The 26550-nt window shown below is 42.6% G+C and overlaps 1 long non-coding RNA gene across 3 annotated transcripts in view; it reads right to left on the bottom strand.

Moving 5' to 3' along the window:
- The window catches only part of LOC142661883 (uncharacterized), a 93470-nt gene that overhangs the window by 66443 nt on the left and 477 nt on the right, over nucleotides 1-26550 (bottom strand). The gene's annotated exons all lie outside the window — the stretch shown is intronic.

A 26550-nucleotide genomic window follows, 5' to 3' on the forward strand; every position in this document is an offset into this window, starting at 1 on the left:
CGGGTTTACTCACCTCCCAACGCCCACAGCCATGGATCCGGGAGCGCTTGTCCCCATCTCCTTCCTAGGAGACGCCAGCGCTCACTTCCGCTCCGTTCTGCTGTGTCCCGTACTGTGCGCGCGCACGCTCGTGCCCGGCCTTAAAGGCCCAGCGCGCACAAAAGAAATCGTCATCATCATCAACTGCCATGATTTCCTGGTCTATAAGAAGGCCCCAGGCCTTCTGATCCTTACCTGAGCGTTGTTAGTCTATCTTGCAAATGGTCCCTTAGGGTTTCCCCTTGCCCTGTTAACCGTTCCTGTATCCCGTATTGTTCTTGTTCCTGTGCCTACCAGTGCTGGAGTCGTGTCTACTGCACCTGCTGTCGTCTGCCACGTCGTGTCTTCTGCCACATCGGATACTGCCTGCCACATCTGGCGCTACCTGCCGCACCGGCCTCCATCCGTGCTGAAGCCACAGCCACCGTCTGGACTAGTCCAGGTACCCAAGCGTTGCTATCTGCTATTGACTTTCGTGTAGACCGTGACCTGGTCAGCTGCCTCTCCGCTACGGTGGAGCGGCCTAGTGGGTCCACATATCCTGTGACCGTGACACTCGTATTGATATGTAATTATACGTTCATCTTCATTGAGATACTCAAGCATAGCATCTACGAAGAGAGTCAAACATTTTACCCACGATAGAGATGAAACTATAATATCCATTTCTATGTGCCAGTCCTGTCGAACAGACCCGGTCACACTAAATCCTTACATTTTAGAAATAATGGTCTTCGTTAATGTACTTAATTCCTTTAGGACACAGGGGTGTATGCCATCTGGACATGGCAATTTGTCTATTTAAATCTTTTTAAAGTAGTGCTGCACTTACTCCTGGGTTAGGCCTCATGCACACTAACAGGTTTTTGCGTCCGCAATTCATCCACAAAAATGCGGATGAATTGTGGACCCGTTCATTTCTAGGGCCCATACACACGACTGTTGGTTCCACGGTCCGTGCAACGGCCGGGAGCCCAGGCTGCAAAAAAAATAGGACAATTTATTTTACGGGCTCATTGGAATCAGTCTGTGCACAGCCCGAGAATTGTGGACGGCCCGCGGATGACACTCCGCAACTCTCCGTGCAGTAATCAAGGGGCCATGCACACGTCTACGGTAGTGTGCAAGAAGCCAAAGACAGGTAACATCAAGGCCTCATGCACACAACCGTAGCCGTGTGCACGGCCGGTAATTAAGGCACGGATGGCTGCGGAGTGTCATTCGCAGGCCGTCCACAATCCACGGACCGTGCACACAAATTTCAATGAGCCCGGACACGTTCATGGGCCCATAGAAATGAATGGGTCCGCAATTCATCCACAATTTTGCGGATGAATTGCTGAAGCAAAAAACACGTTCGTGTACATGGGGCCTGAATGGAGTGACTTTATCCCTGTGCGTTTCATTCTTCTTTGTGAACAGCGGAATATAATACATATACACACACACGTTTTTTTTTATTCACTTTTTCCTTATCACGCTCCAACATTTTTCACTCATTATTTTACACTTTCAGTATTAACATCCTTATTATTGATAGAATTGTAGAAGAATGTATAGTTTGTTTTATGCTTTATTTCAGCAGTCTGCCACTTATGTGCCATTGAACAACAATAGAGACAATAAATGCTAAATTCAAAATGAAATGTCAATTTTATTGATCGGCATTAAAAACATGCGTAATATTAAAAAAGACAGGGTACACATCAAACAACAAATGGGTATCATGGAGAAATATCTGGTCAAATAAGAATAATAAAATGATCCACCAGACCAGCAGAATGGTAAAATAGCAAGTAAAAATACAACATTGTAAATCAATGCATAGACAAAAACATCAGACATAAGAGAGTAATTGCCTCCTAAGAGGAAAAACCTGGTCAGATGTCATGTGATATGTAGTACCCTCCCACTTGAATTACCCCCACCCTACACACACACACACACTGCAAATGATCAAACCTGAAAAGTAATACAATAATAAATGAGTGGGTCACAACCAGTGGCAAAGGATATAAAAAATGTATATGTGGAGCATAAAATGTTGACGGGGACACAAAGGCAGTAAACGCTCAAGCGTGCGTGGAGCAGCAGCAGCAGTCCTTATAAGTCACGTGGCGCGTCAGTAAAAGTACAAGCTATGTAGGACAAAGAATAGTCCGATCAACGGCTGGCTCCTCCCAAATGGTGGTAGCGGCCAATAGGGAGTATAAACAACAATGAGGGGGCGTAACAACTGTAGTGACGGCAGCGATGAGAATGCCGCTGCACAGAGGAGAAAGCATAGGGTCACCAAGAGAGGTGAAGGGAAGAGGCTGTCATGGAGAACGTGACCAACTGATGAATATTAAGGGGTGTGTGAAAAAAAAAAAAAAAGTCTGCTTGAAAGAAAACAGCTGTCAAGTGACTAGTATGACGCAGCAAATAGAAAAAAAGCCAGCTCAAAGGGGAAAAAAAAAAAAGGTAACGGCACCGATTGGCGTAAAAAAGGGGCATGACAAAAGCGTTACGAAGTGACGTGTGATAGAAGGCGTGTCCAGGAGGCAGCACAAATAAAAATTTATGAGAAGAAAAAAAACAACGAAGTTTAGGTAAAACTTAGGGTATGTTCACACGGCTTATTTACGGACGTAATTCGGGCGTTTTAGCCCCGAATTACGTCCGAAAATGCGGCTCAATAGCGTCGGCAAACATCTGCCCATTCATTTGAATGGGTCTTGCGATGTTCTGTTCCGATGGTCATTTTTTTACGCCCCGCTGTCAAAAGGCGCGGCGTAAAAAAGACGCCCGCGTCAAAGAAGTACCTGTCACTTCTTCAGACGTAAATGGAGCCGTTTTCCATTGACTCCATGGAAAAACAGCTCCATTTACATCCGTAATTGACGCAGCGAAAAAGCGCCTCAACATGCCATTACGCCTGAAATTACGGAGCGGTTTTCTCCTGAAAACAGCCCCGTAATTTCAGCCGTAACGGACGCTGCCGTGTGAACATACCCTAAAGCTCAAGAAAAACAATTATATAGATATTCATAACACAGACAAAGCGACTAGGCTTTATGTATAATATAAATAGAATGCTCAAACGGGCCAACCAAAGTTAATGGTGACCCCAAAAGACTAGTCAGGGACAAAATGATAATATAAATCTGCATAGAAAAAAAAAAAAAAAAAAAAAAAAGGGGGTACCCATAAAAAGGGGCACCCAACCAAATAAATCTTCCTGCCCCTACACAGTGAAAAGTGAGAAAAAAATTCTAACAGACTGGAAAGCTAAAAGTGGAACAATGAAAAAAAATGTAGCAACAACAGGCCACTGTGTATAAAATGGTGACAAAGTCCATAGGCTGAACAGGAGAAAAAAAAACAGTCTATATACATAAGAACAAATCCTAGAAGGCGAGAAGCTTGGCATAGGGAGGCAGCAGGTAGGGGTGCTAAGCAGCGATTGAAGTAAACTGGAAAAACAGCCAATATCTAAATGGCAAGGCCAACAGTAGTGATGCATTCTGTACTGTAAGTGAAATTCAACGTCACATCCCAAGCCTAGGGCGGCAACCAGTGTAGACACAAACCTTTAGAAGGAGTTTGCCCGACATTGGGCTACGAGCCAGACGTCCAGCTACAGGTGTTCCATTGACCACACGCCACCACTCTCAAAGGCGAACATGGTGAACAGCAAGATGGCAATCGAGACTGGAAAGGAGGTCTATCCTCTTTAGCGATAAGTCCCGCTTTTGTCTCGGACGCAATGATATCGAGATTGGCCTGGAGACAACGTGGGTATCGCCATGAAGAGGCCCTCACAAGGGAACGTCACACCGGTCCTGCTCCCGGGAATATGGTGTAAGGTGGCATAATGTATGGTATCTGGTCCCCTCTACTCTTCATTTCAGGTACATTTGTCAGGGATCAATACTATGTATATTGTTTGAAAAATATTATCCTCACACATATGTATATACATTTCAGTTCTTTGTGTAATATACTGACATATATAACAAGTTCTTTGTTCATGTCGGACACACCTATGGAAGACACCGCCCCCTGGAATGCAAGAAGAGTGAGTCTGAGATAATGATGGGGGCTTGGGCACTCCCACATCTCTGGGGAGGAGGCATGTGTCTCTTTCTGTGTTTCTTTGTTCTGAATAAAAAGTTTTCAGTCTTCCTCCTGGCTGAGAGAGCTGTACCAAACATTACTCTGTGTGGTGTACTTCTCTCCAGGCATGCCTTCAGCTTTAAATTTACAGAGGTGGTTATTCGGTGTGAAATACGGACCTGACATTTGGCACCCCAGATGGGACCTCACTCGAGGAAATATCAAAATCCGGACAATCGACAATCACAGGGTGAAACAGATAACTCAAAGTTGCCCACTGAAGGAATTTGATCAGCTCCGCAATAACACGGTAAGCGAATTGATTTTATAAATCTTCGTCTTATCTGTGTTAGTGGACAGTCTTGTGGCGATCTGTAGAACCCTTTTGTTGATTTCCTGGATTATCTCAGGCGACAGAGGTGATATTTTCCACTGTGAGGTCAAAAAACCTGTGAGACCTTAGTCGCGCCCGACTAACCATCCTCTGGGTAATTAGGGACTAGATAGAAAATACGCGGACACAATATATGTGTGATAAGTCGTGGATAGTATTATAACCTGTCTTATACAGGGGCACGCGGGCATAAGTACATGTGTGATAAGACGTGAGACGTGGGGTGCAATGCACTGATAAGACGTGCGATAAGTCGTGAGAAGTGCAAAAACACTGATAAGTCATGCGATAAGGCGCATGCGGGGTGTATAAACTGAAAAAAAACTGTTAAGTCGTGTATTAAATTGTAGGTAATATAGTGGCCAGATCAGAGAGTTGTAGACCGAAAATTGTTATATAAGTTACGTGTATAATATAGACTGTTAGAATGGATGGTTTACGGTCCATATTCAAATCATCAGGATCACCCGATCCTATTCATGATTTGGTGAAGTGAATGGAAGTTAGGAATAAGAAAGGTATTGTATGTTATATGTATTAGAAAACACAGGACCAGCCGACGCCCGGTAATGGCTTCCGTACCTCATGTTGAGTGTGTCCTCATTGTGGGTGGGAAACCCACCCCCTCACAGCTGCGCAATGTGTTTCCAATGGGAGAGGCTGCCCCCCCACCACCCACCACTGATGTGGCCACGCCCGGCCCAACCAAATCAGTATGAAATAATCGCCTTGTTAATTTTGTCATTTTTAGTGTCTTTCCTATTTTTAGGTTCCATGCTAGACGCTGTTTACTAATGAAGCAACACGTCATCATAATATAGAGATGGTGGCCGACAGATTAGACTGTTACAGATTATATGTTTGATGTTTTGAACGTAGATAATTCCTTTACAATGGTGTGATGAATGATTGCAGATACCTATGTTGTTTTGCCGGCATTGAAAGTGTTAAGATTGTGAGACTAGAAGTTGTGAGAAATGAGTGTGTGACCCCCCTCCCTCCCCCCCTGTAGTGTGCTGTGTTTGGGGGGAGAAGGGGGGGCTGACTGGGTGCAGTCTGCAGGGCTGATGAGACAAAGGGATTTCAATATGCACTGCTGAGAGATATATATATATCAGTAATGTCTACAAACCTAAATAAATTTCTTCTCTTTGCGCATGCACTGTTGTTTATAAAAGTTACGATATTTATGTGTTATGATGTGATCAGATTTCATGTGTTTTGATAATTCAGATGTATTAAACTACAGATACTGTGAGACACGGGGTTTTGAAAATGTACATGCCCCCCACCGTTCCCTATTTTTATATACAGTTTATTGGTTTGCAGTAATTAATGTTATCACTGATAATATTTTCTGTTTTATTGAATAATTAACCCCTTTAGGACACAGCCTGTTTTGGCCTTCAGGACACAGCCTATTTTTTCAAATCTGACATGTGTCACTTTATGTGGTAATAACTCCGGAATGCTTTTACCTATCCAAGCGATTCTGAGATTGTTTTCTCGTGACATATTGTACTTTATGTTAGTGAAAAAATTTGGTCGATAAATTCAATATTTATTTGTGAAAAACTTCAAATTTTAGCAAAAATGTGCAAAAATTAGCATTTTTCTAAATTTAAATGTATTTGCTTGTGAAACAGATAGTAATACCACACAAAATAGTTACTAGTTACCATTTCCTATATGTCTACTTTATGTTTGCATCATTTTTTTTCACGTACTTTTATTTTTCTAGGACGTTACGAGGCTTAGAAATTTAGCAGCAATTTCTCATATTTTCAATAAAATTTCAAAAGGCTATTTTTTCAGGGACCAGTTCAGTTCTGAAGTGGCTTTGAGGGCCTTATATATTAGAAAGTCCCCATAAATCACCCCATTTTGAAAACTGTACCCCTCAAGGTATTCAAAACCACATTCAGAAAATATTTTAACCCTTTAGGCGTTTCACAGGAATTAAGGCAAAGTAGAGGTGAAATTTGCAAATTTCATTTTTTTTGCCGAAATTCATTTGTAATAAAAAAAAAATCTGTAACACAGAAGGTTTTACCAGGGAAACGCAACTCAATATTTATTGCCCAGATTCTGCAGATTTTAGAAATATCCAACATGTGGCCCTAGTGTCCTAATGGACTGAAGCACAGGCCTCAGAAGCAAAGGAGCAGCTAGTGGATTTCGGGGCCTCCTTTTTTTAGGAATATATTTTAGGCACCATGTCAGGTTTGAGGAGGTCTTGTGGTACCTAAACAGCCGAAACCCCCCCCCCCAAAGTGACCCCATTTTGGAAACTACACCCCTCAAGGCATTTTTCTAGGGGTATAGTTAGCATTTTGACCCCACAGTTTTTTTGCAGAATTTAGTGGAATTAGTCTGTGAAGATGAAAATCACCTATTTTTCTGTGGAAACATAGAATTTTTTCATTTTTACAAGGAATAAAAGGAGAAAAAGCCGCCCAACATTTGTAAAGCAATTTCTCCCGATTACGGCAATACCCCATATGTGGTCGTAAACTGATGTTTGGACCCACAGCAGGGCTCAGAAGGGAGGGAGCGCCTTTTGGATTTTGGAAGCAGATTTTGCTGGATTGGTTTTCAGTGCCATGTCGGGTTTGCAACGCCCCGGAGGGACCAAAACAGTGGAAACCCCCCAAAAGTCACCCTATTTTGGAATCTACACCCCTCAAGGAATTTTTCTAGGGGTATAGTGAGCATTTTGGCCCCTCAGGATGTTTTTTAGAGCTAGGGTGACCAAAAAACAGCGATTTTGGCGCTTTAAATTCTTTATTTATTACAGCGTTCACCGTGCTCAATAAATTACGTTTTAATTTATTCTGCCGGTCGGTACGATTACGCCGATACCATATGTGTATAGTTTTTTTTACGTTTTGCAGCGTTTGCACAATAAAATGAAGTTTCTATAAAATAATTTATTTTCTGGGACACGCTATTCTGAGCCGTAACTTTTTTATTTTTTCGTCAAAAAAGCTGTGGGAGGTCTTGTTTTTTGCGGGACGGGTTGTAGTTTTTATTGGTACCATTTTGGGGTAAATGCAACTTTTTGATCACTTTTTATTCTATATCTTGGGAGGGGTGGTGACCAAAAAATAGCGATGCTGACAGTTTTCAGTTTATTTTGTTTGTGGCGTTCACCGTGCGGAAAAATTAACATTATAGTTTCATAGATTGGGTCGTTACGAACGCGGCGATATCAAATATGTGTACTTTTTTTTAACGTTTTCATTTTTTCCCTATAATAAATGATTTATTATAGGAAAACAAAACCTTTTATTTTTACACTTTTATAAAACATTTTTATTAACTTTTTTTTACTTTTTACACTTTATATTTTTGTTTATTAACTTTTTTTTTTTACTTTTTACACTTTCTTTTTTTGACCTGCAGCTTTGATCGCTGCTAGAATACATTACACTACCTAGGTAGTGTAATGTATTCCAACTGTCAGTGTGACGTCACAGTCACTTTGACAGTTGGTCTACGAGGATCAGCAGAGGCTGATCCTCATAGGCTGACATACATGGCAGACCTGGGGGCCGTTGTCTGGCCCCCAGGTGCCATCACAAGCATCAGAAGCCCCCACGATTGCATGGGGGCTGCTGATGCGCTACAAACCCGCTACATGCGGAGATTGCAATCGAGCCCCGCATGTAACGGGTTAATTGCCGAAATCAGCGGCGATGAGCCGCTGATCGGCAACACTGGAGAGTGTCCGCTGTCGGGGACAGCTGATCTCCAAGTTCCCGATGCACACTGTCGCCGACAGTGTGCATCGGGAACGACACAGTGACTTCCTGTCACTCTGACAGGAAGCCTATCAGGACCAGCCGAAGGTTGGTCCTGATGGGCTTCTGTCCATGGCAGACCCGGAAGCCATTGTTTGGCTTCCGTTTGCCATACTAACTATCGGCAGACCCCGCGATTTCGGACGGGGGTCTGCCGATATGTTAGAAACCCCTAAAATTCGGCGATTGCACCCGATCGCCGAATTTAAGGGGTTAATGCGCCGAAATCAGCGGCAAAGGACCGCTGGCCGGCAAGAGGGGAGTGTCAGCTGTCGGCGACAGCTGACCTCCTGGTTCCCGGTGCACACTGTCGCCGACAGTGTGCACCGGGATTAACTCAGTAACTGTACGTCCTCGTGCGGGAAGTAACTTCCCGCAACGACGTACAGTTACGTCCTGGTGCGGATAGGGGTTAACTACAATTGTTTTGTTTTTGATTTCACACATAAATTATGTCATTGTAAAGATCAAATGTATTTGTCAGGAAAAAGTCATTTTTGTTTCAGGCTGTTGTACATTACAGGGGGTTAAACTAGTGTTATGTTGAGATGTAGTTTTGAACTCTGCTACATTACTTTCGAAGAGTCCACAAAGGGGGGAATGGTGAAGGGACTGATCAGGTACAATTTTGGTTTGTTTTGAGTTAATTAATTTGTTTTCAGGAGATCTAAAAATGTGTGAGAGACCCCAATGAGTAATCCAGATTAAATGTGTATGAGAGTAACCTACATTTTGAGGTTTTTCTGTGTAGATGGTTGTGTAAGAGACCATCCCCCTCCAGCAAATTTACACAGGAGGCAGAGGTGACGTCACTCACACGAGTCTTTATGGATTTAGATGAGGGAGAAGGCAAAACAAAAATTGTCTGGACATTGTTAATTTGATGTAAAGTTTTTAGGAATGTTTTATTTTTATTTGTTTTTGTATTAATCAAGTATTTGCAGAATCTGATAAAAGTGAGATTCTCAAAGTATTCTGGATTATCAGATGAGTGTTGAGAAGTGTATAACATTTGGTTTTATTTTAGAGAATGAAGACGCCACCCCTTTGAGATGTTCTATCTATATGTGACATGGGTTTTTAATGTAAATTTGTAATAAAGAGATATTTTATTATACAATATGTACAAGACAGGATACGAGACACCAGGTAAATTACCCAGAAACCACTCTCACCTTCTTGTTCTTCTCAAGGAGCGGAGCTGGAGGTGCTCGCTGAGGCTTGTAACCTGGCAGAAGGTAAGACGGCCGACATTTACACTGACTCTAGGTACGCTTTTGGCATCGCCCACAATTATGGGCCCATTGGTAGTAGGAACTTTATTAGATCATCGGGTAAGCCAATTGAGAGAGCGAGAGAAGACAGAACTGACAACAAGGAGATGTGCAGCCAGGTGTCAGTAAATTGGCTTGTCCCTGGATACAATAATGCCACCACTAGGTTTGTAGCAGCCGGCATGATGTGCGTACGGCATGACATAGGTAAAACAGCAAAGGTACCTGTGAAAAGAGCAGCCCGGCCAGATTAACAGTCCCAGCGACTGCAGAACATACAACTACTCGAGGTAGAAGTGTATGACAATGTGATCTTGTGTGTAGACCTGTTCTCAGGGGGGCCTGAAGCCCGGCCTGTATCTTCCCCACTGCAGATGTTGTGTGTAAGTGACGGGGGAACAATGTTATGCCAAGTATTGACCTGATGTTTGTACAATAAGATATCAGCAGTTCTCTAGATGTTATTCCAAAGTTAGTTTGTTTAATAATTGTATTTAAGAAGTGTTGTGGGAATATTAAATACTGAGGTTAAGTTTTATGTAAAGTTCTAGACCAGCCTTAGCATTGGACTATTAGTCATGCTTCAGATAAAAGGTACAGAAGCGGAATATTCCCATTAGAAAACATTTTTATTTGTTTATTTTTATTTTTGCTGTGAAAGGAAAATTTTAGAGCAGAGAATTCTGTGCAGTGTATATATAGATATATATAAAGAAGAAGAATCAGTTTGTATGTATCAGTCTTCGTTACTGCCCAGTGTGAACGTTTAACATAAATCTGTCATTGTTAATGTTTTTCTTCAAGTTAATTATCTGATTAAGATCAATTACTGATAAGGCTATGAAAAGCTTGTTCTCCACAGGAAGAGTCCAACTGGGAGTAGAAGGCGTGAGAACCAGATTCTGACAGAATGTGGACGGATAAAGGAAGGTAAACCGGTAACACCCAAGGCACTCTTGATGGGACTTACATTGATGGTGTATGACCTCACATATGCCCCAAGACTGCAAGGATCGATTTGGTAAGATCTAATTGGTATGTCCCAGGTTTTACAGCTGTTTGATTTGCCTACAGAACAGTCCTGGCAGACCGGTGCCAACCTTATCATACCCGCCTCACACAAAGAGAACAGACCTTGAGAGGCCTTCCCAGGTAGAACGAACCAGATTAGAGTAAGAAAAATTGGTTTGAGACACTTGTCAAATAAACATGTGGAATCTGTGTATGTTTCTGTGAGGTGGAGATGTTCTAGGCAATCAGCTGAGATCAAGGTACAAATCCTGCTGAAAGAGTATCACCAAGTGCAAATGAAGTACCCAATAATTACACATCTTCTAGGTGCACTGTCCATTGTAACAGAGAAGTTTTTCCTTATATATATATATATATATATATATATATATATATATATATACTGACATATATAACAAGTTCTTTGTTCATGTCGGACACACCTATGGAAGACACCGCCCCCTGGAATGCAAGAAGAGTGAGTCTGAGATAATGGTGGGGGCTTGGGCACTCCCACATCTCTGGGGAGGAGGCATGTGTCTCTTTCTGTGTTTCTTTGTTCTGAATAAAAAGTTTTCAGTCTTCCTCCTGGCTGAGAGAGGAGCTGTACCAAACATTACTCTGTGTGGTGTACTTCTCTCCAGGCATGCCTTCAGCTTTCAATTTACAGAGGTGGTTATTCGGTGTGAAATACGGACCTGACACACTAATAGCCATGGGTTACTTTGATTTGGTCGTGGAACCAGTGGTACAGCCAGTTCCCTAAAGTGCCCCAGAAGCAGTGCGAGCAGCCTGAATGGACTAAATGTGCTACCATGGCCTGCAGCATCTCCGGACTTGTCTCTCATCGATCACATCATTGGTCGGCAACTGCAAAGGGAGCTGCCAGCAGCCAATCTTGGTGATTTGCGTGCCAAAGTGCATTCAGCGTGGCATAACATTCCTCAGACAACCATTAATTTTCGCATTGATAGCATGCCAATGAGTTTAACTGTGTGCATATCTGCAAGTGGCGCTCATACTCGATACTGAATAAAGCAAGATGATTGGAATATTTTGCTTCCATTTTTTTATCATTTGAATATCATTAACATGTCCATCAATCCTGTGATTTCCACAATTCCAAAACTTACTTCTTGGTGTTGCAATTTCAATGTAGAGGAGTGTATATAAGTTATGGGTCTAAGAAGATGGTGGCAGAATTTTTTTTGATCAAATTGTTCTTTTTAGTTTTACCACTTTTACAAAATAAAAAACCCTGTATGAATTTGGTATCACCATAATCCTATTGATTAATCATAATCCTGTACTTTATATCGTACAGTGGTGGCGCAAAAGCAAATCCTAAAAAAAAAACAATGGAGGAATTGCTGTTTCTTCCAATTCTGCCCCACCCAAAAAAATTATCAGTTTCTTTGTACAATATATGGTAAAATAAATGATGCAATGAAAAACTACTACTCCTTCAAATATCAAGCCCTCATATGGCTATAGTAACAGGAAAAAAATAAATAAAAGTTATGGCTTTGGAAAGATGGGGAGGAAAAGGCAAAAAATGTCTTCAGCAGGAAGGGGGTTAACGGACTATTGAATGACTAGTATTTGCCAATCACTTGCATTTCTCAGGGGGCGGGGGGCTGCCTGTCTCTAGCATGCAGAAAATATGAAATGAGTGAGCTAAGTTTTTTATACAGCTCTTAAAAAAAATAAAAAATAAAAAATGTTGTAAACAATTGTTAGCGCTTTTCAAATATAATTGTTAAGGCCGTTTCTTTAGTACAGATCCAAGATAACACACACAAGGTTTTGTGAAAATCTCCACTACTTTTTTTCCCCTCACTAGAGCACTGGTGGGTGTACATCTTATTGTCCTAAGGGTATAGCCAGAGTGCGCCATTTTAACCCCTTAACGCACCTGTACGTCATGGTTTGCACTGCATTAAAGCACCATGAAGTACATTTACATCATGGTGCTTTTCTGTCACCATGTCAAAACACAGGGTGACAGAACAGTGACATCGGCTGTCACTGACTCGTCGGGGGAACAATCGCGGCGCTGCCAGTGATCACTGTGATTGGTCAGTCAGTAGTGACTGACCAATCACAGTATTGAAGCATGGTTACCGGGTTAAAAGAGCCGGGTAGCCACGCTAGCCGATCGGCTGTTGGCAACAGGAGACCTAACAATGGCCCCGTCTGCCACGTACGGCGGCCCTGTTAGGCCCCAGAGGCGGGGCTTAAAAGGCTTCCGGCCGCAGATGAAAGATGGCGGCGGGCTCAGAAGCTGAGCCTGCGCTATCAGCCGAAGGATGTCAGCTGTATGTTACAGCTGACATCCTGCCGAAACGGCAGGGAACGGAACTATCAAAAGCGATTGCGGCATCTTCGTTTCCAGGATACCGGAATCGCTGTCATGTGGTTGCACGGATGCCGATCGTTACTATGGGAACCGGAGGCTAATAGTGGCTAACTGGTCTGCCACGCATGGAAGCCTATTAGGCACCGCCCGGAGGCAGAGCCGAATAGGCTTTGCGGTCAGTGAATAGCGGACAGCTCTAATGCATTGCATTACGTGGGTAGTGCAATGTATTAGAATAAAGATGGGAGGTGCTGGTCTTCAAGTGGGACAAAAAAAAAAAAGTGTTATAAAAAACACTGCCTTTTATTATAGGAAAAAAAAATGAAACCGTTAAAAAAGTACACATATTTGGTATCACCGCGTTCATAACAACCCAAACTATAAAACTATGTTACTTTTCTCGCACGGTGAACACAGAAAAAAAATAAAAATACAATGCCAGAATCGCTATTTTTTTTGGTCACCATCCCTTCTAAAGTATAGAATAAGGCCTCATTTACACGAGCGTGTGCGCTTTGCGCGCGTAAAAAAACGCAACGTTTTGCGTGCGCAAAAGGCACTTGACAGCTCCGTGTGTCATCCGTTTATGATGCGCGGCTGCGTGATTTTCGCGCAGCCGCCATCATAGAGATGAGGCTAGCCAACGTCAGTCACTGTCCATGGTACTGAAAGAGTTAACTGATCGGCAGTAACTCTTTCAGCACCCTCGACAGTGCATTCCGATCACCATATCGAGTAACCCGTTTTAAAAAAAAAAAAAAAAAAAGGAGGTTCGTACTTACCGAGAACTTCCCGGCCGTTGCCTTGGTGACGCGTCCTTGGTGACGCGCCTCTCTTGACATCTGGCCCCACCTCCCTGGATGACGCGGCAGTCCATGTGACCGCTGCAGCCTGTGCTTGGCTTGTGATTGGCTGCAGCTGTCACTTGGACTGAATTGTCATCCCGGGAGGTCAGACTGGAGGAAGAAGCCGGGAGTTATCGGTAAGTCAGAACTTTTTTTTTTTTTTTACACGTTCACGTATATTGGAATCGGAAGTCACTGTCCAGGGTGCTGAACCAGTTTAACTCTTTCAGCACCCTGCACAGTGACTGTCTCCTGCCGGGTTCGGTCAAAACGAGTTCGGCCGGTAAAGTTCGGTTCGGTCATCTGTAAGACACTCGGATGTTTGTAAACAGAAAAGCACGTGGTGCTTTTGTTTACATTCAGTTTGACAGCTCTTGCGCGAATCACGCAGTTCGCACGGAAGTGCTTCCGTGCGACCTTCGTGGTTTTCACGCACCCATTACTTCAATGGGTGCGTGATGCGCCAAAAACGCAGATTTATAGAACATGTTGTGAGTTTTTTTCAGCGCACTCACGCTGAGCAAAACTCACGGACTGTCTGCATGCCCCCATAGAGTAATATAGGTGCGTACGACACGCGTGAAAAGCACGCGCGTATATTACGCTCGTGTAAATGAGGCCTAAAAAGTTATCAAAAAGTTGCATGTACTCCAAAATAGTACCAATAAAAACTATAATCACGTCCCGCAAAAAACAAAGTCCTAGCACAGCCTTGTCAACGCAAAAATAAAAAAAGAAGTGATGGCTCTCAGAATATGGAGAGAAAAAAAAAAAAAAACAATATACATATGGTATCGCCGTAATCATATCGACCCACAGAATAAAGTAAAATATTTTTTATAGCGCACGGTGAACACTGTAAAAAAACAGAACAAAAAAAACATTGTCTGAATTGCTGGTTTTTGGTCACCTTGCTTGCTAAAAAAAACGGAATAAAAAAAAAAGTGATCAAAAAATTGCGTGTACCCCAAAATGGTACCAATGAAAACTACAGATTGTCCAGCAAAAAATAAGCCCTCACACTGCTCCGGCGAAGAAAAAATAAAAAGTTCTGGCTCTCAGAATATGGCGATGCAAAATGTGCAATGTTCCAAAAGCGGATAAGATTGGGCACCATTTATCAGTGCGACACTGGCCACACATACGCAGGTTATTATTTATTTACTGCATTATTATACCCTCTTATTATACCCTGATGTACCCCGCACAGATTACATATGCCTCCACATTATAAACTGAAATACCAGCAAAACCCAAACAGAACAACTACCAAGCTACATCTGCGCTCCAAAAGCCAAATGTCGCTCCCTCCCTTCTGAACCCTGCAGCGTGCCCAAACACCAGTTTACGTCCACTTATATAGCATTGCCATACTTGGGAGAACTGGCTTAACAGTTTATGAGATATTTGTCTTCAGTGGCACAAACTGGGCACAACATATTGTGCACTAAATTGGCATATCAGTGAAAAATTGCAATTTTCACTTTGCACCATCCGCTGGGCACTAGTTTCTAATGTAGAATCACCTGTGGGGTCAAAATGCTCACTACACCACTTAAAATGCCCTAAGCGGTGTAGTTTCCAATATGGGGGTCACTACTTGGGGGTTTGTTTTACTATTTGACTTCCGAGCCCTGCAATTGTGGGCCAATGCTGTGAAAATCATAAAAATAGACCTCAAATGCCCATGGTGCGCATGCTCATTTGTCCAGGGGTTTTGCATATGCCACATGGTGGCCAAAAACCAATACAGCAAAATCTGCATTCCAAATAGCTCTCCTGACTTTGAGCCCTGCCGTGTGTCCAAACAGCAGTTTATGACCACGAGGGGTATTGCCGTAATCGGGAGAAATTGCTTTACAAATGTTGGGGTGCTTTTTCTCCAGTATCCCTTGTGAAAATGAAGACATTCTACAATTTAGTGGAACAAAATGTCGATTTTCATTTTCACTGCCTAATTCCAATAAATTCTGCAAAAGACCGGTGGGGTCCAAATGTTCACTATACCCCTAGATAGATTCCTTGAGGGGTGTAGTTTCCCAAATGGGGTCGCTTTTGGGGGGTTTCCACAGTTTTGGCCTCTCATGGGCTTTGCAAACTAAACATGGCACCTGAAAAACAATCAAGCAAAATGTGAGCTCCAAAAGCCAAATGGCGCTCCTTCCCTTCCGAGCCCTGCCGTGGGTCCAAACAGCAGTTTATTACCACATATGGAGTACTGCCGTACTCAGAAGAGTTTGCTTTACAAATTGTGGGGTTCTTTTTCTCCTTTATCTATTGTAAAAATCTGAGCTAAAACGACATTTTATTAGAAAAAAACGTTGAATTTCATTTTCAGAGCATAATTACACTAAATGCAGCAAAATACCTGTGGGGTCAAAATGCCCACTATACCCCCTGATCAAATTCCTTGAGTGTAGTTTGCCAAATGGTGTCTTTTTTGGGGCGTTTTCTTTGTTTTGGCCCCACAAGACCTCTTCAAACCTGACATGGTGCCTAAAATATATTCTAATAAAAAGAAGGCCCAAAAATCCACTAGGTGCTTCTTTGCTTCTGAGGCCTGTGTTTTCGTCCAGTAGCTCACTAGAGCCACATGTGGGATATTTCTAAAAACTGCAGAATCTGGGCAATAAATATTGAGTTACATTTCTCTGGTAAAACCTTCTGTGTTACAGGAAAAAATGGATCAAAACTGATCTTCTACAAAAAAATAAATGACACTTGTAAATTTGTTTTAATTCTTGTGAAACGCCTAAAGAGTTAAGAAACTTTTTAAATGCGGTTTTGAATACTTTGAAGGGTTCAGTTTTTAAAATGGGGTGATTTATAGTATATAAGGCCCTCAAAACCAGTTCAGAACGGAACCGGTTCCTAAAATAAGGCTTTTGAAATTTTATTGGATATGTGAGAAATCGCTGCTAAAGTTCTAAGCCTTGTAACGTCCTAGAAAAATAAAAGGACGTTCAAAAAATGATGCCAACATAAAATAGACATATGGGAAATGTGAACTAGTAACTATTTTGTGTGGTATTACGATCTGTCTTACAAGCAGATACATTTTAAAAAAATGCTAATTTTTGCAATTTTTCTCAAAATTTTGGTGTTCTTCAGAAATTAACACTGAATGTGTCGACCAAATTTTACCACTAACTTAAAGAGGCTCTGTCACAAGATTTTGCAACCCCTATCTGCTATTGCAGCAGATAGGCGCTGCAATGTAGATTACAGTAACGTTTTTATTTTTTAAAAAACGAGCATTTTTGGCCAAGTTATGACCATTTTTGTATTTATGTAAATGAGGCTTGCAAAAGTCCAACTGGGCGTGTATTATGTGAGTTACATCGGGGCGTTTTTACTTCTTTTACTAGCTGGGCGTTGTGTATAGAAGTATCATCCACTTTTCTTCACAACGCCCAGCTTCTGGCAGTGCAGACACACAGCGTGTTCTCGAGAGATCACGCTGTGACGTCACTCACTTCCTGCCCCAGGTCCTGCATCGTGTCGGCCACATCGGCACCAGTTGATTCTGCAGCAGCATCGGCGTTTGCAGGTAAGTCGATGTAGCTACTTACCTGCAAACGCTGATGCTGCTGCAGAATCAACTGTAGCCTCTGGTGCCGACACGATGCAGGACCTGGGGCAGGAAGTGACGTCACAGCGTGATCTCTCGAACACGCTGTGTGTCTGTGCACTGCCAGAAGCTGGGTGTTAACGAACAGAAGTGGATGATGCTGATTTGTCAGCATCATACACACCCATTCCTAACGCCCAGCTAGTAAAAGAAGTAAAAACGCCCCGATGTACACACATAATACACGCCCAGTTGTACTTTTGCAAGCCTCATTTGCATAAATACAAAAATGGTCATAACTTGGCCAAAAATGCTCGTTTTTTTAAAATAAAAACGTTACTGTTATCTACATTGCAGCGCCTATCTGCTGCAATAGCAGATAGGGGTTGCAAAATCTGGTGACAGAGCCTCTTTAAAGTCCAATGTGTCATAAGAAAACAAATCTCAGAATCGCTTGAAAAAATAAAAGCATTTCAAAGTTATTACCACTTCAAGTGATACGTCAGATTTGAAAAAAAATGGTCTGGTCCTTAAAGAGGCTCTGTCACCAGATTTTGCAACCCCTATCTGCTATTGCAGGAGATCGGCGCTGCAATGTAGATTACAGTAACGTTTTTATTTTTAAAAAACGAGCATTTTTGGCCAAGTTATGACCATTTTTGTAATTATGCAAATGAGGCTTGCAAAAGTCCAAGTGGGTGTGTTTAAAAGTAAAAGTCCAAGTGGGCGTGTATTAGGTGCGTACATCGGGGCGTTTTTAATACTTTTACTAGCTGGGCGCTGTGAAGAGAAGTAACATCCTCTTCTCTTCAGAACGCCCAGCTTGTGACAGTGCAGATCTGTGACGTCACTCACAGGTCCTGCATCGTGACGGCCACATCGGCAGCAGAGGCTACAGTTGATTCTGCAGCAGCATCAGCGTTTGCAGGTAAGATCGACTTACCTGCAAACGCTGATGCTGCTGCAGAATCAACTGTAGCCTCTGGTGCCGATGTGGCCGTCACGATGCAGGACCTGTGAGTGACGTCACAGATCTGCACTGTCACAAGCTGGGCGTTCTGAAGAGAAGAGGATGTTACTTCTCATCAGAGCGCCCAGCTAGTGAAAGTATTAAAAACGCCCCGATGTACGCACATAATACACACCCACTTGGACTTTTACTTTTAAACACACCCACTTGGACTTTTGCAAGCCTCATTTGCATAACTACAAAAATGGTCATAACTTGGCCAAAAATGCTCGTTTTTTTAAAATAAAAACGTTACTGTAATCTACATTGCAGCGCCTATCTGCTGCAATAGCAGATAGGGGTTGCAAAATCTGGTGACAGAGCCTCTTTAACAGCTTCCCGACCGCCCACAGTAAATTCACGTCGGCGCTTGCTGGGCTCTGTGCAGCGCGGACGTGAATTCACGGTTGGTGTTAAAAGCGCGATCCGGGTGTCTCAGAGTAGAGCTGACACCCGGATCGCGCTGTTAACCCCTGCCTCTGGTCCCGGAGACATGACCGGGACCTAATTGGTTCAGGTCCCGGTCATGTGATCGCAGGGAAAGTCTGCTGTAGCAACAAACTGGAAAGTTTGTTGCTACAACAAACTTTCCCGGGGACCGATTGCGGGTGCTGCAGTCGGTTATAAGGCAGAACCGGAGGCCATACAACGGCCCCCGGGTCTGCCATGCACAGCAGCCTATGAGAACCAGCCAGAGGCCGGTCCACATAAGCTTCCTGTCAGTGTGACTCTCAGCGTCACACTGACAGTTTATAATATGTTACACTACCTAGGTAGTGTAATGTATTATAGCAGCGATCAGTGCTGCCAGTCTTCAAGTAAAACAAGTAAAAAATAAAGTAATAAAAATGTTTTATAAAAGTGTAAAAACAAGGTATAAGGCCTCATTTACACGAGCGTAATATACGCGCGTGCTTTTCACGCGTGTCATACGCACCTATATTACTCTATGGGGCAGTTTAGACGATGCGTGAATTTTGCACAGCGTGAGTGCGTTGCGTAAATCTCACGACATGTTCTATAATCGCGCATCCACGCACCCATTGAAGTCAATGGGTGCGTGAAAACCACGCATGCCGCACGGAAGCACTTCCGTGCGAACTGCGTGATTCGCGCAAGAGCTGTCAAAAGGATGAATGTAAACAGAAAAGCACCACGTGCTTTTCTGTTTACAAACATCCAAACGGAGTGTCAAATTAGAGATGAGCGCACCGAACTTCACCGGCTTCGGCCGAACTCGTTTTGACCGAACCCGGCAAAAAATGTTCGGGTACGCGACGTCAGGAGACAGTCACTGCCCACGGTGCTGAAAGAGTTAAACTGTTTCAGCACCATGGACAGTGACTTTCGATCACAATATACATATACGTGTAAAAAAAAAAACAGAAGTTCGGAGTTACCGATAAGTCCCGGCTCCTTCCTCCAGTCCGACCTCCCGGGATGACAATTCAGTCCAAGTGACAGCTGCAGCCAATCACAGGCCAAGCACAGGTTGCAGCCAATCACAGGCTGCAGCTGTCTCATGGACTGCCGCGTCATCCTGGGAGGTGGGGCCGGATGACGAGAGGGACGCATCACCAAGGCAACGGCCGGGAGACCGGACTGGAGGAAGCAGGCGGTTCATGGTAAGTTTGAACGTCTTTTCTTATTCACAGGTTGGTGTATATTGTGTTCGGCATTCACTGTCGAGGGTGCTGAAAGAGTTACTGCCGATCAGTTAGCTCTTTCAGCACCTTGGACAGTGACGGGCGTCGACTAGCCTCATCTCTATGATGGCGGCTGCGCGAAAATCACGCAGCCGCGCATCATACACGGATGACACACGGAGCTGTCAAGTGCCTATTGTGCGCGCAAAACGCAGCATTTTTTGCGCGCGCAAAACGCACACGCTCGTGTAAATCAGGCCTAAATGTTACAAAAACAAAAACTGCTTTTTTTCCTATAAGAAGTCTTTTATTATAGGAAAAAAATTAAACCGTTAAAAAAAAGTACACATATTTGGTATGACCGCGTTCACAACGACCCAAACTATAAAACTATAATATTATTTTTACCGCACGGTGAACAGCGCAAAAAAAATAATTAAAAAACAATGTCATAATCACTATTTTTTTGGTCACCACCCCTCCAAAAATATAGAATAAAAAGTGATCAAAAAGTCGCATGTACCCCAAAATAGTGCCAATAAAAACGACAACCCGTCCCGAAAAAAACAAGCCCTTACACAGCTTTTTAGACTGACAAATAAAAAGTTATGGCTCTCAGAATATGGTGACACAAAAAATAATTTTATCGAAAAGTGATTTTATTGCGCAAATGCCACAAAACATAAAAAAAAACTATATACATCTGGTATCGCCGTAATCGTATCGACCCGCAGAATAAAGTAAAATGTCATTTATAGCACACAGTGAAAAGTGTAAAAAAAAAGAAAGACAAAAAAACAGTGTCAGAATTTTTTTTGTCACTTTGCTTACCAAAAAAATCTAATAAAAAGTGATAAAAAAAAAAGTCACATGTACCCTAAAATGGTACCAATGAAAACTACAGATTGTCCCGCAACAAATAAGTCCTCGCACGGCTCCAGTGAAGAAAAAATAAAGTTCTGGCTCTCAGAATATAGCGACAGAAATTGTGCAGTGTCCAAAAGCTGGTAAGATCGGGCGCCATTTATCAGTGTGACATTGGCCACATATCTGCGGATTATTATTTATTTACCAAATTATTATACCCTCTTATGTCCTGATGTACTCTGCCCAATTTACACATACCCCCACATCATAAACTGAAATACCAGCAAAACCCCAAACAGAACAGTTACCAAGCAAACTCTGCACTCCAAAAGCCAAATGGCGCTCCCTCCCTTCTGAGCCCCACAGCGTGCCCAAACACCAGCTTACGTCCACATATATGATATTTTATATCCGGGATAACCCGCTCAACATTATATGAGGTATTTGTCTTCAGTGGCACAAACTGGGCACAACATATTGTGAATTAAACTGGCATATCAGTGGAAAATTTAAATTTTCACCAACCGCTGCGCATTAACGCTTTCGCGCACCACGACTTAATAGCATGTCGTGGTGCGAGGGGTTATATATGGAGCGGGCTCATGCGCTGCGCCCGCGCCATATTCTGCAGGTGTCCGCTGTGTATTACAGCTGACACCCGGGACTAATGGACAGGAACAGCGATCGCGCTGTTACAGGAGCCTGTAAAAATGATATTATACTGCAATACATTAGTACTGCAGTGTATTGTACCAGCGACCTAATGATCGCTCGTTCCAGTCCCCTAAAGGGACTTTTGGGAGGTTTCCACTGTTTTGGTACCTCAGGGGCTTTGCAAATGCGACATGACACCCGAAAACCATTCCAGCTAAATTTGAGCTCCAAAAGCCAAATATTGTTCCTTCCCTCCTGAGTCCTGCCGTGGGTCCAAACAGCAGTTTATTACCACATATGGCGTATTGCTGTAATCAGGACAAATTGCTTTACAAATTTTGGGGTGATTTTTCTCCTTTATTCATTGTAAAAATTAAACATTTCTATGTTTTTTCAGAAAAAAGTAGCTTTTCATTTTCACGGCCTAATTCCACTAAATTCAGCAAAAAAACTGTGGGTTCAAAATGCTAACTATACCCCTAAAAAAATTCCTTGAGGGGTGTAGTCTACAAAATGGTCACTTTTGGGGGGTTTCCACCATTTTGCTCCCTCCAGGGCGTTGAAACACGACATGGCACTGAAAACCAATCCAGCAAAATCTGCGCTTCAAAATCCAAATGGCACTCCTTCCCTTCTGAGCTCTGCCGTGGGTCCAAAGAGCAGTTTAGTACCACATATGGGGTATTGCTGTAATCGGGAGAAGTAGCTTTACAAGTTTTGGGGTGCTTTTTATTCTTTATTCCTTGCAAATATAATTTTTTTTAAATATTTTTTCAGAAAAAAAGTAGATTTTCACTTTCACAGGCAAACTCCAATAAATATAGCAGAAGACCTGTGGGGTCAAGATGCTAACTATACCCCTAGATAAATTCCTTGAGGTGTGTGGTTTCCAAAACCGTGTCACTTTTGGGGGATTTCCACTGTTTTGGCACTACAAGACCTCTTCAAACCCGACATGGTGCGTAAAATATATTCTATAATAAAGGAGGCCACAAAATCCACTAGGTGTTCCTTTGCTTTGAGGCCGGTATTTCAGTCCATTATCAAACCAGGGCCACATGTGGGATATTTCTAAAAACTGCAGAATCTGGGAAATAAATATTGAGTTGCATTTCTCGGGTAAAACCTTCTGTGTTACAGAAAAAAAATGTATTACTAATTAATTGCAGCAAAAAAAAAAAAAAAAGTGTACATTTCCCCTCTACATTGCTTTAATTCCTATGAAACGCCTAAAGGGTTAAGAAACTTTCTGAATGCTGTTTTGAATACTTTGAGGGATGCAGTTTTTAATATGGGGTGATTTATGGGGTCTATCTAGTACATAAGGCCCTCAAAGCCACTTCAGAACTGAACTGGTCCCTGTAAAAATCGCCTTTTGAAATTTTCTTGAAATTGTGAGAAATTGCTGGTAAAGTTCTAAGTCTTGTAACGTCCTAGAAAAATAAAATAATGTTCAAAAAACGATGCAAATATAAAGTAGACATATGGAATATGTGAAATAGTAATACCAAACAAAATAGTTACTATCTGTTTTACAAGCAGATACATTTAAAATTAGAAAAATCATAATTTTTGCTAATTTTCTCTAAATTTTGGTGTTTTTCACAAATAAGCAATGAAGTTATTGACCACATTTTTCCACTAATATAAAGTACAATATGTCACGAGAAAACAATCTCAGAATCGCTTGGATAGGCAAAAGCATTCCAAAGTTATTACGACATAAAGTGATACGTCAGATTTGGAAAAAAATGGGGATGGTCCTGAAGGCTAAAATTAGCTCGGTCTTGAAAGGGTTAAAGGGAACCGGTCACCAGAATTTCACCTATTGAACTTTAGGGTATGTGCACACGAGAAGTGGCTTTTACGTCTGAAAAGACAGACTGTTTTCAGGAGAAAACAGCTGCCTCGTTTCAGACGTAAATGCTCCTCCTCGCATTTTGCGAGGCTTCTCTGACAGCCGTAAATTTTGAGCTGTGGTTCATTGAGTTCAATGAAGAACGGCTCAAATTACGTCTGAAAGAAGTGTCCTGCACTTCTTTTGACGAGGCTGTATTTTTACGCGTTGTCGTTTGACAGCTGTCAAACGACGGCGCGTAAATGACAGGTTGTCTGCACAGTACGTCGGCAAACACATTCAAATAAATGGGCAGATGTTTGCCGACGTATTGTAGCCCTATTTTCAGACTAAAACGAGGCATAATACGCCTCGTTTACGCCTGAAAATAGGTCGTGTTAACCCAGCCTTACTTATCCCTCACTGGCCGCTGCTATAAAAAGTTAATTTCCGTTATCCTCTCTCCTAAACTCCTCCTCCGACTGTAAAGAACGGTGCGCAAACATTTCTTGCCTTTTATCGTAATAATCCGATGCCCCTTTGCGCACCACCAGAAGAGGACATCAGTGCACAAGATTGTGTGCTGGGGGAAGGAGAGGAGCTGTCAATCAAAAGTAAGAAGGCGGGTAAACACGGAAAGACTTGAGGAATGAAGATATGACTCTTTTATGCTCATTAGCATACGGTGTGGGAACACTAAAAAACTGAATACTAAAGCTACAGAGCTGACTAAGAAGACAATTATAGGTTACATAGAAATGATTTTTCACCCACTACCACCAGGTATTGCTGGTTTAATAGGTGAAATGCTGGTGACAGGTTCCCTTTAAAAACCAAAACAGGCTTAGTCACTAAGGGGTTAAAGAACCGATTATTGGTAAAACTGTACTTATTTGTTGCTGCACAGCACAACTGCACTGTCTGAATATAGCCTTAAAGAGACGCTCACCACATAATAAGTGTCCTATCTCCTACATAAGGAGATCAGCGCTGTAATGTGGGTGATAGCAGTGCTTTTTATTTAGAAAAACGATCTATTTTCACCACATTAGGAGCGATTTTTAGCTTTATGGTAATTAGTTTCTTAATGCCCAAGTGGGCGTGTTTTTACTTTAGACCAAGTGTGCGTTGTACAGAGGAGTGTATGATGCTGACCAATCAGTGACCAATCAGCGTCATGCACTTATCTCCATTCATTTACTCCGCGCATAGTGACACTGCGTTGTTCGCTATGTGCTGTCTTATACTGACACATTAACATTACTGAAGTGTTTAGACAGTGACTAGACATTCCTTCCAGCCAGGACGGGATGTCTATTCACAATCCCTGCACTTCGTTAACGTTTCTGTGGTACTTACCGAACACCAAAGCGTAATCTTGCTGTAACCTGTCATTTACAGCGTGATCTCGCGAGATTACGCTTGCTCTGCTGGAAGCACCACAGAAACGTTACCGAAGTGTCGGGATTGTGAATAGACATCCCGTCCTGTTTGGAAGGAATGTCTAGTCACTGTCAAGACACTTCAGTAACATTAATGTGTCAGTATAAGACAGCACATAGCGAACAATGCAGTGTCACTACGCGCGGCGTAAATGACGAGAAGTGTATGACACGGATTGGTCACCGATTGGTCAGCGTCACACACTCCTCTGTACAACGCCCACTTGGTCTAAAGTATAAACACGCCCACTTGGGCATTAAGAAACAAATTAGCATATAGCTAAAAAAAAACAAAAACCGCTCATAAAGTGGTTTAAAATAGATAGTTTTTCTAAATAAAAAGCACTGCTGTCACCTACATTATAGCGCCGATCTCCTTATATAGGAGACAGGGCACTTATAATGTGGAGACAGAGCCTCTTTAAGGTGTTTTTTTCTTCACATCGCAGTTTGTGGCACAAATTTCCCAGAATCATGGCCAAAAATGGGATATGATGGGGATGTGTGAAGACCATTAGGCCTCCTTCACACAGAATTTTTATAGCAATTTAAACTGCATCAAGCAATATTTCTAGCAGTGCTAGCATTACTAAATTGTAACATGCATTTTTAATTTGGTGTCATTTTGTACATGCTTTTTCTGGAGTTTTAGGCCTCATGGACACGGCCGACCCCCGTAATCAAGGCCGCGATCGCGGGCACGGCCGGCTGCCTGCATTTTCGGCTTGTGCTCCCATACAAAAGTAAAAAAGCAAAAGAGAGGACATGTTCTATCTTTTGTGGTACACTTGTACGGCCCGGACACCTTCCCGTAAATAAACAGGAAGGTGTCCATGGACAATAGAAGTGAATGGGTCCACAATTACAGAGAATTTTTACAGTGGTGTGTCTGGGGCCTTATAGAGAAGTCTATGGGAAACGCCATACCCATAGCAGGCTGTATTGGAAAGAGAGAAAAAACAAGACACTGCTCCTGGTAATTTGGGTTGCTCTGCCCCTCTGACTGAGCAGAACAATGGAAATACCAACACAGGTGTGAACGAGGCCTAAAAGCTCTTCCTTTAGATTTCCCATTCCTTTGAATCCACTCCCATCTCTGACACAGAAACAATGCATTTGAGCGCCATTTTTTCTACGTCCAATAAGTTTGAGGTAACGGGGTGCAAACTTGCAGCAGATTAATAAAGCCGATGCAATGTTTCCTGTACCTGTTATTATTCAAAGATTCTTTCATAAAACACCCGGCACAGTGAACACTTACACGTTTCCAATGCCAACTGCGTTCTTAATCATAGAGCATTTCTAGAGCGGTGAAAGTGGTGCCCCCATTCTGCCCGCTGCCAGAGCGGGGTCTGTGTACCCAACCATTGATGACAACTTGATACCAGTGAGATGCAAAACCATTTCCCCTGACTTACACCACAGTCCCACACACATCAATATCACCCATCAGCAGAACGACCCTAACATAGAAGTGTGCCCCCACATCTCTGACGTGCTATAAACAAGGGGTCTTCAATCTGTTTCTCACTATTGTGAAACTACAACTCCCAGCATGCCCTGTCAGGAGCAGACGTAAACCTATGCTGGGTACCTAGTGTAGATTCACTAAAGCTGCAGAGCCGTTGCAATGCATGGCTTATGTAACGTAAGTGCGGTTGACAGCGCGATCACTACTACCGCTCTCCTTCTCTTCGTATT

This window comes from Rhinoderma darwinii, chromosome 1 (genome assembly GCF_050947455.1).
Source record: "Rhinoderma darwinii isolate aRhiDar2 chromosome 1, aRhiDar2.hap1, whole genome shotgun sequence".
Taxonomy (NCBI): domain Eukaryota; kingdom Metazoa; phylum Chordata; class Amphibia; order Anura; family Rhinodermatidae; genus Rhinoderma; species Rhinoderma darwinii.